The sequence below is a fragment of the Aulonocara sp. 'chitande type north' Nkhata Bay genome, linkage group LG10 (genome assembly GCF_057382095.1).
Source record: "Aulonocara sp. 'chitande type north' Nkhata Bay isolate Kocher_YH1m ecotype deep benthic linkage group LG10, A_spYH_male_GT1.1, whole genome shotgun sequence".
Taxonomy (NCBI): domain Eukaryota; kingdom Metazoa; phylum Chordata; class Actinopteri; order Cichliformes; family Cichlidae; genus Aulonocara; species Aulonocara sp. 'chitande type north' Nkhata Bay.
Window position 1 is genome coordinate 6,663,897 of NC_141353.1, and position 12,279 is coordinate 6,676,175.

The 12,279-nt window shown below is 42.8% G+C and overlaps 1 protein-coding gene across 1 annotated transcript in view; it reads right to left on the bottom strand.

Moving 5' to 3' along the window:
* Window positions 1–12,279, bottom strand: part of ntm (neurotrimin) — a 480,597-nt gene that overhangs the window by 374,094 nt on the left and 94,224 nt on the right. The gene's annotated exons all lie outside the window — the stretch shown is intronic.

Below are 12,279 nucleotides of genomic sequence, written 5' to 3' on the forward strand. Positions count from 1 at the left end.
TGGTGTAAACAACATGAAAGTATGGATCCATCTTGCCTTGTATCAGCTGGTAGTGTAATAGTGTAATTTTGTGGGGATAAGTTCTCTTCACACATTTTATGCCCCTTAGTACCAGTTAAACACTAGCATTGTTTCAATGCCAGAGTCCACTTGCGTGACCATGTCGATCACTTTGACATACCCATTTTCTGATGGCTGCCTCAAACAGAATAACATATAATGTCACAAAGTTCATATCAAACTGGCTTCTAGAGCAGGGCGATATGACCAGAAATATTTATCACGATATACATTTGAAAATTTGCGATAACGATATAACTGACGATATAATTGACACTGACATTGACAAAATACTTTACAACTCCACAACTTTATTAGTGCAAAAAAACAAAACATCAATGCTGTATTTTCACAAGCAGCTGTTTTTTACGTGCATTAAAGTTATATAAAAAATTTAACAGTGCAAATGCAAATTCCTTGCTGACAGTTTAACCAAAAGACATTTCCAGTGGAAATTGGCCGACATATCCTCAGCATAATCATGTATAATATTCACAAAATTAAAAAAGAGGTTATACACACACAATACGGTAATATTATTTTGAAGCACAGTACGTATCACTCTGCGAGGCTCCTGCCTATGATAGCCGTAATGCTCCAACAATCCATCACATGAGCGCTTTATGTGGTACACGAGCGCTGTGTACCACATAAATTCGTTTCAAGGTCAGTAAATACAGCCAGAATTCATAATTAAGGCACATGGGATTATAAGGGGGGCAGCACGGTGGCACGGTGGTTAGCACTGTTGCCTCACAGCAAGAAGGTCCTGAGTTCAATTCCACCATCAGGCCGGGGTCTTTCTGTGTGGAGTTTGCATGTTCTCCCCGTGTTTGCGTGGGTTCTCTCCGGGTACTCTGGCTTCCTCCCACTGTCCAAAGACATGCAGCTTGTGGGGATAGGTTAATTGGATAATACAAATTGCCACTAGGTGTGAATGTGAATGTGAGTGTGAATGGTTGTCTGTCCTTGTGTGTTAGCCCTGCGACAGACTGGCGACCTGTCCAGGGTGTACCCTGCCTCTCGCCCTATGACAGCTGGGATAGGCTCCAGCGCCCCCCGCAACCCTGAGAAGGATAAGCGGAAGCGAATGGATGGATGGATGGATGGATGGATTATAAGGGGCACTGTCGATTTTCAGAAAAATCAAAGGATTGATTTTAAGTGTGCCGTATTTTCCAAAAAACACAGTAATGATGGCCCGCTAGCATGTTTACCAAAAATAGTGCTTTGTTGTGTATCTGACGAACAAAAACCAGTTCTACACCACTGAAGTTGCAGCATTTTTACAAACCAATTCTGGTTCATCATTTCATTCAACGATCCGCTTTCACCCTTCTCATTCTCCATCGCCGCCATGCTTTTTCTGCCATGTGCGTATGAAAACAAAGGCACTGCGCATGCGCATTTTACCCATATTCTATCGCGATATTTCATTTTCTTATCGTTGCCCAACATTATACCGGTATTACCGTGAATGGTATAATATGGCCCAGCCCTGTTGGCTTCTTGACTGTGGTTTCATGACAGTGGGTTCACTGTACTCGGGTAGCCTTCCACAATCACCACATCTCTATTCAACAGAGCACCTATGGGAACTTGTAGAATGGGAGATTTGGATCACACATGTGCAACTGACAAATCTTTAGGAACAGCATGATGTTATCATGTTAATGTGGAAAAAAGCTGTTCTAAAAGAAAAGGCTCCAACCTGCCAGTATTAAGTTATCACTAAAACAACGTCTAGTAAGTGTAGTCCTTATAACTACAATAGACAAATACACAATACACAAATATCCCAGGATTTTTATTTAAGATGTTGTACAGCTAATACCAGTTTTAAACAAGGAATGGGAGAAAATTACTAGCCCTGTTAAAATCGAATGAGCTACATCTTTTTCAGTAACAACGTATTAAAATGTTCATGTCAGCTGTAGTCTTGTAACAATTAACAAATGTTCATGGTTTAGACAGCTAGAGTTATCTGTCTATTAAACCTGACATCATTAGCCGTTTCCAGGTCCAAACTCTGCTTCTGGCCCCAAAGTCAAACAAACACTGTGGCATCACTGTCAGTCTAAATTTATAAATTTTTAATAAAATGATCAGTGTTGGTGCTCTACCAGGTGTAACAATAAAGTTTAACATCCAGGCATCCATGAGAAACAGGAATTATGAAGTTTAACACAGAAGTTAGCAGAGAGTTAACTTGCTAGTTTTCATCCATACCATGCTCTGACTGAAGAATTTCTGAATAATTAACACGTACAGCTCTGCTATCACTTCCAACATAAATGAAGAGAGAAAACTAAAAAGCAGTGACATTTTTAGGGTCACTGCAGTTGGGCTAACTGGTTTATATTGATGTACTCCGTTGGAGCTAGCTACAGAGCTATGATTAGCACAGTGTTTCCCAACCTCTTGGAGCCACAGCACATATTTCACATCCGAAAACAAATCACATGCCACACCACCAAACAAAAATGTCACAAAAAGCATATTGATAATTTTTCCCCGCACACCAGGCATAGCAGACTTGACCCGGTTTGTCCCCAGTATACCTTTTTTGCTTTCGTCTGACCACTACTCATGCTAGTTTTCATCTGGATCAGAATTTTCTCCAATACCCAGGTCAGATTGACTGGTAACGTGACAGTTCGCAATTGTTATAGACAAATGCAGGAAAAAGATGCTGTAAATGGACCATACTTCAGTCAGGAGAAAAACTGAGATAATCCATCCACAATACAGAAAAAATTGTCATTGTCATTGTTACTCGTCATGGAAAATTCCAAATCAAATCACTTTTTTTGTCACATCACATGTGCAGGTACACTGGTACAGTACATGCGAGTGAAATTCTTGTGTGCAAGCTTCACAAGCAACAGAGGTGTGTAAAAATACAATAACATAAGAACAAGCAAAATATAAGAATGGGTAAATCTGAGAATTATATGAATAAATATATGTACAATATAAGAGTGTATGCGCATTACTGAATGTGTATACTAAATATGTATATCTACGTGTGTGTGTATGTATATATATATATATATATATATATATACAGTGGGGCAAAAAAGTATTTAGTCAGCCACCGATTGTGCAAGTTCCCCCACTTAAAATGATGACAGAGGTCAGTAATTTGCACCAGAGGTACACTTCAACTGTGAGAGACAGAATGTGAAAAAAAAATCCATGAATTCACATGGTAGGATTTGTAAAGAATTTATTCGTAAATTAGGGTGGAAAATAAGTATTTGGTCACCTCAAACAAGGAAAATCTCTGGCTCTCACAGACCTGTAACATCTTCTGTAAGAAGCTTTTCTGTCCCCCACTCGTTACCTGTATGAATGGCACCTGTTTGAACTCATCATCTGTATAAAAGACACCTGTCCACAGCCTCAAACAGTCAGACTCCAAACTCCGCCATGGCCAAGACCAAAGAGCTTTCGAAGGACACCAGGAAAAGTATCGTAGACCTGCACCAGACTGGGAAGAGTGAATCTACAATAGGCAAGCAGCTTGGTGTGAAAAAATCAACTGTGGGAGCAATCATCAGAAAATGGAAGACATACAAGACCACTGATAATCTCCCTCAATCGGGGGCTCCACGCAAGATCTCATCCCGTGGGGTCAAAATGATCATGAGAACGGTGAGCAAAGATCCCAGAACCACACGGGGGGACCTGGTGAATGACCTGCAGAGAGCTGGGACCAAAGTAACAAAGGTCACCATCAGTAACACACTACAACGGCAGGGAATCAAATCCCGCAGTGCCAGACGTGTTCCGCTGCTGAAGCCAGTGCATGTCCAGGCCCGTCTGAAGTTTGCCAGAGAGCACATGGATGATACAGCAGAGGATTGGGAGAATGTCATGTGGTCAGATGAAACCAAAGTAGAACTTTTTGGTATAAACTCAACTCGTCGTGTTTGGAGGAAGAAGAATACTGAGTTGCATCCCAAGAACACCATACCTACTGTGAAGCATGGGGGTGGAAACGTCATGCTATGGGGCTTCTTCATTTCCGGTTAATACTTGTACAGCTGCTGTTATTGTGTATATATTTATTTATATTTAGATTTCTTCATACATTCTTATATAGTTCTATATTGTGTATTGTGTATTTTGTTGTACAGTTATTTTATTTTCAACTTTAATTTATATATTTATCTTTATCTTATTCTTCCCAGTTAAATTTACCCTTCATTCTAATTTGTGTTGTACAGTTATTTCATTTTTAACCTTAATTTATATTCTATTCCTTCCTAGTTAAATTTACCCTTTTTAATTTTTCATATTTATTTCCTATCTTATTCATAGCCTTTTCCTTTTTTGTTTTCTTTAGGTCACGAGCAGTTGTCCAAGCATTTCACTACATATCGTACTGTGTATGACTGTGTACGTGACAAATAAAATTTGAATTTGAATTTGTTTTTCTGCCAAGGGGACAGGACGACTGATCCGTGTTAAGGACAGAATGAATGGGGCCATGTATCGTGAGCTTTTGAGCCAAAACCTCCTTCCATCAGTGAGAACTTTGAAGATGAAACGAGGCTGGGTCTTCCAACATGACAATGATCCAAAACACACCGCCCGGGCAACAAAGGAGTGGCTCCGTAAGAAGCATTTGAAAGTCCTGGAGTGGCCTAGCCAGTCTCCAGACCTCAACCCCATAGAAAATCTGTGGCGGGAGTTGAAAGTCCGTGTTGCTCGGCGACAGCCCCAAAACATCACTGCTCTCGAGAAGATCTGTATGGAGGAATGGGCCAAAATACCAGCTACTGTGTGTGCAAACCTAGTAAAGACCTATAGTAAACGTTTGACCTCTGTTATTGCCAACAAAGGTTATGTTACAAAGTATTGAGTTGTATTTTTGTTATTGACCAAATACTTATTTTCCACCCTGATTTACGAATAAATTCTTTACAAATCCTACCATGTGGATTCATGGATTTTTTTTTCACATTCTGTCTCTCACAGTTGAAGTGTACCTCTGGTGCAAATTACTGACCTCTGTCATCATTTTAGGTGGGGGAACTTGCACAATCGGTGGCTGACTAAATACTTTTTTGCCCCACTGTATGTATGTATATATATATATATATATATATATATATATATATATATATATATATATATATATATATACATATCTATAATTTTTTTAATTAAATAGAATAAACAATAAAACAAAATATACAGAGGTTGTCAGTTGGATATTGTGCAAAACAAGTGGCATTTGTATACAGTATGGAGTGCATAATGTTGAAGTTCTGCTAAGTGAAGGTGAGGTGTCTATGAAGTGTTCAGCAGTCTGATGGCCTGATGGAAAAAGCTGTCTCTCAGTCTGCTGGTATGGGACTGGATACTGGAGAACCTCCTTCCTGATGGAAACAGTCTGAACAGTTTATGGCTGGGGTGACTGGAGTCCTTGATGATCCTCCCTGCTTTCCTCAGGCACGGCTTCCTGTAGATGTCCTGGAGGGAAGGAAGCTCACCTCCAATTATCCGTTCAGAGCACCGCACTACTCTCTGGAGAGCTTTGCGGTTGTAAGCGGTGCTGTTGCCATACCAGGTGGCGATGCATCCAGTGAGGATGCTCTCAATGGCACAGCGATAGAAGGTCCTGAGGATGCGGGGGCTCATGCCGAATCTTTTCAGTCTCCTGAGAAAGAAGAGGCGCTGCTGCACCTTCTTCACTGTTTTGTTTATGTGTCCTGACCACGTAAGATCCTTAGCCAGATGTACACCAAGGAACCGTAAGCTGCTCACTCTCTCCACGTGCCGAGGAACTTAAAGGAGGACACCCTCTCCACATAGTCACCTTTTATGGATAGGGGAGGGGAATCAGTTCTTGTTTTGCAGAAGTCCACGACCACTTCCTTGGTTTTCTTGGGGTTTAGGGTGAGGTTATTGTAGTTACACAATTCTGACAGTCGCTGGACCTCATCCCTGTAGGCAGTGTCATCAACGTTGGTGATGAGCCCCATCAAAGTGGTGTCGTCTGCAAATTTGATGATGATGTTGCAGGGGTGCGTAGGGGTGCAGTCACTGGTGTAGATGGTGTATAATAGTGGACTCAGCACACATCCCTGTGGTGAGCCAGTGTTGAGCGACAGGGTGGATGATCGCTGGTTGCCAACCTTGAGACTGATTGTGAACGGTCTGTGAGGAAGTTTTTGATCCATGCACATGTGGGGGGGGGGGGGAGTCCAATTTACCAGCTTGTCTATAAAAATGTCTGGGATGATAGTATTGAAGGCCGAGCTGAAATCAATGAAGAGCATCCTTACTGATGTCCCAGGATTCTCCAGGTGATGCAGAGCGGAGTGGAGAGCAGTGGGAATTGCATCCTCTGTGGACCAATTTGCCTTGCAGGCAAACTGGTGGGGGTCGAAGCTGGGTGGGAGGCAGTCCTTTATGTGTTTTAGGACCAGCTTCTCAATGTACTTTGCAACCACTGGAGTCAGTGCGACGGGTCTGTAGTCACTGAGGCTACTGATGGTGGTGGACTTGGGGACTGGGACTATTGTTGATGATTTCAGGCAGTGAGGGACAGAGGCATGTGTCAGGGAGAGGTTGAATAGTCTGGTGAACACAGGAGCCAGCTGGTTGGCACAGGCTTTGAGCACTCTACCAGGTATTCCGTCGGGGCCAGCAGCTTTCCTCTGATTTACTGCTCTGAACACATTGCGGACCTGATGTTGTTGGAGGCTAAATGTGTTCAGAGCTGTGCACAGTGGATGCTGTGGGCAGGGTGGTGTGCATGGTGGGGGTGACTGCAGTTTTCTCGAAGCGGGCATAAAAGTGGTTAAGTTCCTCCGCTAATGAGATGTCCATATTATCTATATTTGTCCCATTGGCTTTGTAATATGTGATGTGTTTTAGGCCCTCCCATACCTTCCTGGAGTTGTTATCAGAGATGTGATCTGATAGCTTGTTTGAATAGTCCAGTTTTGCTGCTCTGATGCCTTTATTATTTCCGCACATCCTCCTCAGACACAGTGTGCGCACTGACGTCATCTGCGGTGCGCACACTGTCCGGTCTCATGGTGTTCGCTGTGTCAAATCTAGCACAGAATACGTTTAGATCGTCACACAGAGAGGCCGTGGTCTGCGGTGTGCTGGTTTTCCCTCTAAAGTCTGTGATTGTGTTTAGTCCCTGCCACATACTCCAAGGGTTGTCAAACTGTTGTTCCACCCTTTCCCTGTACTCACGTTTGGCTGATTTGATCGTCTTCCGGAGTTGGTAATGTGCGTGTTTTTAGTCCGATGTGTTTGCGGAGGCAAAAGCGGTGCTCCGTGCCGCCAGTGCCGTGCGAACATCTTTGTTAAACCACGGTTTTTGATTTGGGAAGGATTTAACTGTTCTGGATGCGATGACATCTTCCACGCATTTTCTGATAAATCCATAGACTAAGTCTGTGTACTCATCGATATCATTTGCAGCCAGGTGAAACATTTCCCAGTCCGCGTGATCAAAACAGTCCTGCAGCGCGGACTCCGATTGGTCCGATCAACGGCGCACCGCCCTCAGGGTTGGAGCTTCCTGTTTCAGCTTTTGCCTGTAGGCCGGAAGGAGCAGGATGGAGCTGTGATCTGATTGGCCGAATGGGGCACGGGGGAGAGCTTTGTACGCATCCTGGAAGGAGGTGTAGCAGTGGTCAAGTAGCCGATCTCCACGAGTGTTGAAATGGATTTGTTGGTTGAGTTTTGGTGAAACTTTCTTCAGGTTTCCCTTGTTAAAGTCCCCAGTCGTGATAAACGACGCCTCTGGGTGTGCGGTTTCCTCACTGCTGATCACGCTGACTGTGCTCGGTCAGTGTCAGCTTGTGGGGGAATGTAAACAGCCGTAATAATCACTGCTGTAAATTCCCTCGGTAGCCAGATGGCCGGCACTTAATCATCAGGTACTCCTGGTCCGGTGAGCAGAAGGATTTGACCGGGTGCACGTTCACATAATCACACCAGCTGTTGTTGATCATGAAACACACACCACCGCCTCTGCTTTTCCCATTAAGCTCCTGTGACCTGTCCGCGCAGTGCACAGAGAACCCCAGTAGTTGTATTGCAAATTCCGGTACCTTGTCCGATAGTCAGGTTTCTGTGAGGCAGATCACGCAGCAGTCCCGCATCTCTCGCTGGAATGAGGAAAAGTAAAATTAAACACAAAAACCAGCTGTTGCTTGGGGGAGCTCACAATGATGCTGCCATACTCGGCACCATCTTGCATCTATTTCGCAAGATGGCGAAATGGACCCAGATTGTCATGGTTCTGGGTCGGTGACCCAGTGTTTTTGGTTTTTGTACTCTTATTTTTGATATTATGAATTATGACAGTTTGTGTTTTGGTTTCCCAGTGTTTATTCTGTGCTCCCCCTGTTTTCCGTCGTCCCTGCCTGTGTATCACCTCTAGTGTAGTCAGGTCTCTGTGTTAAAGCCCGCGTCTCTGAGTCTGTGTCTTTGCGTGTGTGTTTCCTGCTTTATTTTGAAGTTCCGTGTCTGATCTTAGTGGTCGTGTCCAAATTCATGGGCTGCATCCTCCTGAGGCCGCATTTGTAGACCGATTACGTCCCAGCGACGTGCCGAAGGCTGTCCAAATTCGTAGACTGCTCCGAATGCAGCCGACAAATGCGTCCTCCTTTTCCCCGAATTTGAAGGATGGGTCGGGTGTGTCCTTCGTGGCCTACCATATCCCAGAATTCATAGCGCGGCCCAGCCAAACTCCAGTTTCCAACAATGGCGCCCGCTACTAAGTTTTAAAATTACTCTTACTAATCTTTCTGGGTCACAAAATAAACTTTTAACATATTTTCAGGTGAGAAAGTAGCTGTGTAAACATCAAATATCTGCTCGGTTTATCAAGATATCGCATATTTGCAAAAGTGCTTCGACGTTTTCGGAGACGTCTGCTACCCACCAGCTCGATAGCTAGCCGGGAGCTCGAGGGTTACTGATGCGGCTGAGAACGGCACAACTCCCGGCACATCATTTTCAGATCACCGCGGACTTTCGCTGCTCGGGTTAAACGTAATATATAAGTCACTTAGACAACCTAAAAATGTTATTGTTGGGCTTTTTTCAGTGTTTTGTTTGTTCGTGAGTAAATCGGTTTGGCTGAGATTAAAGTTATTAGATTAGATTAGATAAAATAAAACTTTATTAATCCCCCGGGTGGGTTCCTCCTTGGTTTTCACACAGCTGACTAAACGTCAAACAGAAAACTGATTAAACAGAAGTGTGAGACGGTCAAGAATTTACGCCAGTGTCCTGTTATATTTTAGATAGCAAGGAGCAGACGGCTGAGTTTATTAAACTCCATCGAGACAGCGGTGACGCTAATCAGAAGGCTAGACCGTCCAATTTCACAGCCATTTACTTCCGGCCTACCCAACCTTCTGAGGACCCGGCCCACGTAGACCGCGAAGGCCGGGTCCTCAGGAGGATGCAGCCCATGAATTTGGACACGACCAGTGTGTTCAGTTTACGCTTCCTTGTCTCGTCAGTTCTGATTTCCCCCAGCTGTGCTCTCCTCCTGTGTCTCATTCCCCTCGTTACTTCCCACTGTATTTAAACCCTGTGTTTCTCTGAGTCAGTGTTGTGTCGTCCATCAAGCTGTGTGTTTCCTCGTGTGCCTCTCCGTCAAGTGTAAGTTTATATTTCCCAGTTTAGTTTTGTATGCTTTCCCCGACCAGCAAATAAAGCTGTGGTTTTGAGTTCATCCCTCGAGTCTGTGAGTCCTGCATTTTGGGTCCTCATCTCCTGCCTGCCACACAGCGTTTCATGACACAGATAGCTTCATGTACTGATTCAAATCTTTGTTAGCCTCAGAGTGATTCTTTTCTAACCTAATCAAATTATCACTGACTTTTTTAGGGGGTTGTTCAGATTTAATAGAACAAGAGACAAAGCATTAAAACATGTTAAAAACACACCAGCCTTAATAAATGCAGAGCAGTTTTGTTCCCAGAAGCAGGGTCATCACTTAACACTTAACAACCGGATTGTGTCACTTCTGTATGGTATTGAGACATGCTACATGCCTATTTACTATGACCTTATTATCCTTAAACAAATAACATTGTGTTTTTGTGCTTGCACTAAATGGTGAAATAAACAATTTCTGTTGGAGTTTTCCTCAGACATTATAGTTGGGAGTAAACTTTTTTTTTTTTGTTTCATTCTTTTTACTGTGTCATTGCCACCATTGTCACACTATTGGCCATACTGAAGACGACAGTGACAAAAGTGCTTAAGAAGCTAATGGAAAGACCTCAAAAGAAAAATATTTAAGCCAATTTAATGACAAGCAGTGCAAATGTATTTGGCTCTCAGATGTTGATAATTTCATGGCTGAGTGAATCTATTGTTGACAGTCTTTCTCAGTCAATCCAAAGTTGTACACTGTGGTATTATGCAGCTATTATGACTTTCATCCAAAGCAATTTCATAAAAAGTTTTTTAAAATTTTAATGCTACTGAGGTAAGACATCTAAAACCACGAGTGAAACTGTGCAATTATATCAACGAGTTGTAAGTGCCTGTGTGAAGTAAAAAGTACAATAACTAAGATCCCAAAAACAAAATGATCACATGGCCTGTTCTCTTTCTGGAGTCAAAATGTTGAATAGCAACATTTCAGTTTCCCTTGTACATCTCACTAGGAACCCTGTCAGACACAAAAGCAAAAACCCAGACATGCTGCAGTGCATACACATCATCTTGTTCTATCATCCTACTTAATTTCTCATTTCCTTGTCATGCCTTACACTGTTAAAAAAATCCGTAAATTTAGGGGTCCCTTTACCGTGGATTTGCTACGGATTCGCTCCGTTTTGCGAAATACGGAAAGTTTGCTGTTGCGCAAGGCAGAATTTTCTCCCCCAGCCAGAATATTCCGACGCCATTACTTTCAGTGCGGTCAGTGCCTACCTAAATTTCTGCAAGTCACAAGGAAAGTTGGAAACAGGTTGGTTGTGTGGAATGAGAATGAGAATGGAGTGCCACCTTGTTCCCCCTCGTACATTAAATTGGTCTCGATAGGCAGTTGGTAGTGGTGTGTATGTGAGTGGACGTTTGCTGCTAGCTGCGTTAGCATTAGCCAGCCGCCTGCGCTTCGTAAGTACGTCAAAAACCATTTTTTCCCTCCCTCTTACATGAAATTTGGTCTCGATAGTCAGTTGGTAGCCGTGTGTGTTTCATGGTAACATTTGAATGTGTGGGTTTTGCGTTATTTTGAAGCGTGGTTTGCCCAACTAAAGTTAACGTTAGCCCATAAGTTGGATGCGCGCGCTTGTGTGTGTGGGTGTGTGTATGTGTGTAAATTAGCCACATGTGTGTATTGTTATAGCTCGCTGTGTTACGTTAGCATGCAACTGAACATGGTAATAATTAAAAGGGGTGATAGTTAAGTAGAATCAGATTTCATTGCAGAAAACATTGCAGCCCAAAGAGAGTGGCCCATGCAGCCCAATGCAGATTACTTATTTGAAGGTACCTGAAAAGTGAATGTGCTTCACTGTGCTGATATAAATTTATTGTTTTCATATTGATTCTGTTCTGATTCTGGCTATCCGTCAATTGGCAAATTCAATCTCTTAAAAATGTTGACTTGTAACATTTGTGGCTTTAACGCTCGGTCTTCGACTGATTACTTGAAACACTGCCGAACACACAGAAATAATAATAATGTATCTTTTTTATGTGGCCATAGGGATTGCAGAAGGAAGTTTAACACATACAGTAGCCTTGCTGTGCATATGTCACGAGCTCATGTAGACAGAAGGAGCACACAAACATGGAACCGTAATGTGTCTGTACAGTTAAGGTGCTTGTTTAATTTTTGCAGCAGTGAATATGATGATCTTAAAACTTTAAAGTGTCATTTGAGTGGTCACATAGATGAGGGTTTGACTGTAACGTGTCCCTTTGATGGATGTTCTAAGACATTCAATGTAAAGTCATCCTTTTTAACGCATATTTCCAGATACCATAAAGGGTGGGATGTTACCAAGATAGCCCCAGTTCATATATGTGAACCAACAGAACGGTCTTTCCAAGGTGAAGGATCACATGTAGAACCTGAAGAACCTGAAAGTTTTAACATTGATGCAGAACAAAGTGATAATTTCTGCAGTGATCAAGTGAAAGACAACTTCACAGAGAGTCTTGCTCAGTTTTACTTGGGTTTACAGGCAAAATATTTGGTTCCAG